Source organism: Apium graveolens, chromosome 8 (assembly GCF_009905375.1).
Source record: "Apium graveolens cultivar Ventura chromosome 8, ASM990537v1, whole genome shotgun sequence".
Lineage (NCBI taxonomy): Eukaryota > Viridiplantae > Streptophyta > Magnoliopsida > Apiales > Apiaceae > Apium > Apium graveolens.
In genome coordinates, this window is record NC_133654.1 from 206,101,477 (window position 1) to 206,106,164 (window position 4,688).

Here is a 4,688-nt window from a genome sequence, read left to right on the forward strand (position 1 = left end):
AGCGGCCGCGCAGCAGCCTTGCGCGCCCGCGCAGAAATGCTGAGCGGCCGCGCAGGGTCGGGGAAAAGGATAAATTATGTTAGACTTCTACTTCTGTTTGGCTTCCAACTTCTATGTAATCTGAGTTTTATGGGACTATTATATAAGTAGATTTGAGACGTTTTCACAGAGAAGAAGAAGGAGATTATGTTTTAGATTGTGTTTTACGCAAGAAGCGAAGGAGATAAGGAAGAAGACTGATTTAGCACACCGCAACGAAGAGGAAGCATTTATTCTTGTGATTCTTGTTTCGTTGTAACGTTGGATGCTAGTTTTCTTGCTCTGACTTATTTACTCTTGTGACGTACTCTGTTTTAATATAATTAGTTTAGTTATTATTTTCTTGTGTTTGTTTATCATGATTTCATATGAACCCATGATGGCGATAAGTTCTATTATGGGCTAATCGTGATCATGGGGTTGCAACGAATTTATTATAGAATTCTTTAGTTAATTGTTTAATACTTTAGTGTGTGATGATTGCATGATATCTAGTATTGGTTGTGCGTATTCGTCTTATGTGCGTCGCGAACATATAAGATAGGGTGTTAATCTCTTGTGAAGCGACGGTGGATCTTGAGATTTAGAACTTGCCATGCTAGCATAGGTTCATGTACGTTGTGCATGATTAGTGGGTAACTCTAACAGTTTTATTTGCCCTATGTAATCAAAAGGAATAACTTGTGCTTAAATCGTTGTGTTGTCAATTTCTGTAGACATATAGGAACTCAACATGATTGATGACTATTCAACTTCTATCTTAATTGTGGATGCTTGGTAGAATGGTATTAGTACAATGAAAGTTGGCTTTTATCAGTTTCGTGTTATTCGATTAATATCATCACTGTCACATGCTAAAGGTAATAACAATGGCTATAGAAGGAAGTAATAATGAAGTTGTGATCTCATGAGTGTTTTATTATTGATAATTTGTAGTGTTAGTTAAGTGGTTAGTTAATTATAGTTAATATTTAATCAACATTTTTAAGTGTTATCTTAACATTGAGAAGTAATCATACATTGGTGAGTGAGTTTAATTAGACAATAAATTAGTCTGAGTCTCTGAGGGAACGAACTAGAAAGTATTCTATATTACTTGCGAACGCGTATATTTGCGTGAATATTAGTGCGTGATTTCGCCCTAACAAGTTTTTGGCGCCGCTGCCGGGGACTCGGCGTATTTGTTTAGTTTATGTACTTACCATCATTGGTCATTAGGACTCAGTGATTAGGACGTAGTATTTAATTACTCTTTTCGGTTGTGTTTCAGGTACTTTAGCAAGCGTTTATGCAAACTCGTTCTCGTGCTCGCAAGAGGACTTTAGATACAACTGAGGAGACAAACGCAGTTCTTGATATTCCGGAGAAGTTAGATTTTGAGGATTCGGATTCAGGAACTGAGCAGAAAGAACCAGTAAACATGGGAGATCGTATTGTTCAAGCTGATCCAGCTCTTATGGATTTTTCTCGGCCTAAAATTGATGATATTCAGTCAAGCATCCTTCATCCGGCTATTCAAGCTAACACCTTTGAAATCAAGCCGGGCACTATTCAGATGGTGCAGAATTCTGTTTCTTTTGGAGGAGCGGCAACTGAAGACCCCAACATGCACATAAGGAATTTTGTCGAGATCTGCAGCACTTTTAAGTATAATGGCGTGACTGATGAGGCTATCAAGTTGAGGCTTTTCCCATTCTCACTGAGGGATAAGGCTAAAGACTGGTTACATTCTGAACCAGCTGGGTCCATCACTACGTGGCAAGATCTTGCGCAAAAGTTTCTGGTGAAGTTTTATCCAATGGCAAAGACTGCTGCTATGAGGAGTGCTCTTACTCAGTTTGCGCAGCAACCTACAGAATCTATGTGCGAGGCTTGGGAACGCTACAAGGAAATGTTGAGAAAATATCCACATCATGGAATGCCGGATTGGATGGTGATCACTGGTTTTTATAATGGTTTGGGGGCCCAATCTCGGCCCATGCTCGATGCAGCAGCTGGAGGAGCCTTCTGGGCTAAAAGCTATACTGAGGCGTATAATCTTATAGAGACAATGGCTGCAAATGAGCATCAAAACCCAACTCAGAGGATGACGTCAGGCAAGGTAGCAGGTATTCTGGAAGTTGATGCAGCCACCGCTATTGCAGCCCAGCTCCAAGCGCTATCAATGAAGGTTGATTCTCTGGCTACGTATGGAGTTAATCAAATAACTATGGTTTATGAGCTTTGTACAGGTTCTCATCCTACGGATCAGTGTTCTCTTGTCAACGAATCTGTTCAGTATGTGAATAATTATCAGCGACAACAGCAGCCTGTGTCAGCGACCTATCATCCTAATAACAGAAATCATCCAAATTTCAGCTGGGGGAATAATCATAATGCTATTCAGCCACCATATCAGCAAGGAGTGAGTAAACAGTTTAACCCACCTGGATTCCAGCAATCACAGCAGTATGCTACAAGGCAATCATATCCTCAACAGGGAAGTGCAGCTGCACCTACTAGTGCTGATTTTGAGGAACTTAAGCTATTGTGCAAGAGTCAGGCAGTTTCTATCAAGACCTTGGAAAATCAAATCGGTCAATTAGCCAATGCAGTGCTCAATCGTCAACCTGGCACTCTTCCCAGTGACACGGAAGTACCAGGCAGGAAGGAAGCTAAAGAGCAAGTCAAGGCTATTACCTTAAGGTCTGGAAAAGTAGCTGATGCTAAAAAGGCAAAAGAAGTCGAAGCTGAAGTTAGAGATGAAGAATCTAAGCAAAAGGAGAAAGCGGCGGAACCAAGGAAGACTACTGTTGAACACATTCTGCCTGAGGCTAATACAGGGGAGAAACAGCTCTATCCTCCACCACCTTTTCCTAAGAGATTGCAGCAACAAAAGCTGGATAGACAGTTCGGGAAGTTTCTGGAGGTGTTCAAGAAACTTCACATCAATATACCTTTCGCTGAGGCTCTGGAACAAATGCCTAGTTATGCGAAGTTTATGAAGACTATTCTTTCAAGGAAGGTGAAACTGGATGACCTTGAAACCGTTGCTCTCACGGAAGAATGCAGCGCTGTTCTGCAGCAAAAGTTACCACCAAAACTGAAAGATCCAGGAAGCTTCACCATTCCTTGCACCATTGGCAATCTAACTTTTGACAAGTGCCTTTGTGATTTGGGAGCAAGCATTAATCTGATGCCATTGTCGATCTTTAAAATCTGGATCTGCCTGATCCAAAACCCACATACATGTCGCTACAATTGGCTGACCGTTCCATTACTTACCCAAGGGGCATAGTTGAGGATGTGCTCGTCAAGGTGGATAAGCTCTTCTTTCCTGCAGATTTTGTTATTCTGGATTTTGAGGAAGATAAGAAGATTCCCATAATCTTGGGGAGGCCTTTCTTGGCTACTGGCCGTACTTTGATAGATGTGCAAAAAGGGGAACTTACTATGCGGGTCCAAGATCAGGATGTAACCTTCAACGTATTCAAGGCAATGAAATTCCCTACAGAAGATGATGAGTGCTTAAAAGTGGATGTGATTGATTCTGCGGTTACTTCGGAACTCGATCACATGCTAATGTCTGATGCATTGGAAAAGGCCTTAGCGGGGGAATTTGACAGTGATGATGAAGATAACAATGAGCAATTACAATATCTGAACGCTTCTCCCTGGAAGCGAAAGCTGGACATACCATTTGAATCTCTTGGTACTTCTGACCTCAAGAACGCTGAAGGGAAGCTCAAACCATCAATAGAGGAAGCACCTACCTTGGAGCTCAAACCATTACCTGAACACTTGAGGTATGCTTTTTTAGGTGATTCATCTACGTTACCTGTTATTATTTCAGCTGACCTTTCAGGTAGTGAGGAAGACAAGCTCTTAAGGATTTTGAGAGAATTCAAATCGGCTATAGGATGGACCATAGCAGACATCAAGGGGATAAGTCCTTCATATTGTATGCATAAAATTCTGCTAGAGGAAGGTAGTAAGCCAACTGTGGAACAGCAGCGAAGACTGAACCCGATCATGAAGGAGGTGGTGAAGAAAGAAATTCTGAAATGGCTAGATGCATGCATCATTTATCCTATTTCTGACAGCTCGTGGGTGAGTCCCGTGCAATGTGTACCTAAGAAAGGAGGTATCACTGTGGTCGCAAATGAAAAGAATGAGCTCATCCCTACTCGAACAGTTACAGGATGGAGAGTATGCATGGATTATAGAAAATTAAATAAAGCCACAAGGAAAGATCACTTCCCTCTCCCATTCATTGATCAAATGCTTGACAGATTGGCGGGACATGAGTATTTTTGTCTTCTGGATGGTTATTCCGGGTATAATCAGATTTTTATTGCACCAGAGGATCAGGAAAAGACTACCTTCACTTGTCCATTTGGCACATTTGCTTTTCGTAGAGTTTCGTTTGGGTTATGTGGCGCCCCGGCCACCTTTCAGAGATGTATGATGGCTATATTCTCTGACATGATTGGAAATAACGTCAAAGTGTTCATGGATGACTTCTCCGTCTTTGGACACTCATATGATGAATGTTTGAATAATCTGCGCGCCGTACTCAAAAGATGCGTAGAAACTAATTTGGTGCTTAATTGGGAGAAATGTCATTTTATGGTGCGTGAAGGCATTATCCTTGGGCATAAGGTCTCTAG

General features: G+C 41.5%; 1 non-coding gene across 1 annotated transcript; it reads right to left on the reverse strand.

Moving 5' to 3' along the window:
- Window positions 1-1,852: 1,852 nt before the first annotated feature.
- On the reverse strand, window positions 1,853-1,959 carry LOC141681755 (small nucleolar RNA R71). Its single transcript, XR_012559178.1, has one exon. It is a non-coding gene; the product is annotated as a small nucleolar RNA R71 (small nucleolar RNA).
- Window positions 1,960-4,688: the final 2,729 nt, after the last annotated feature.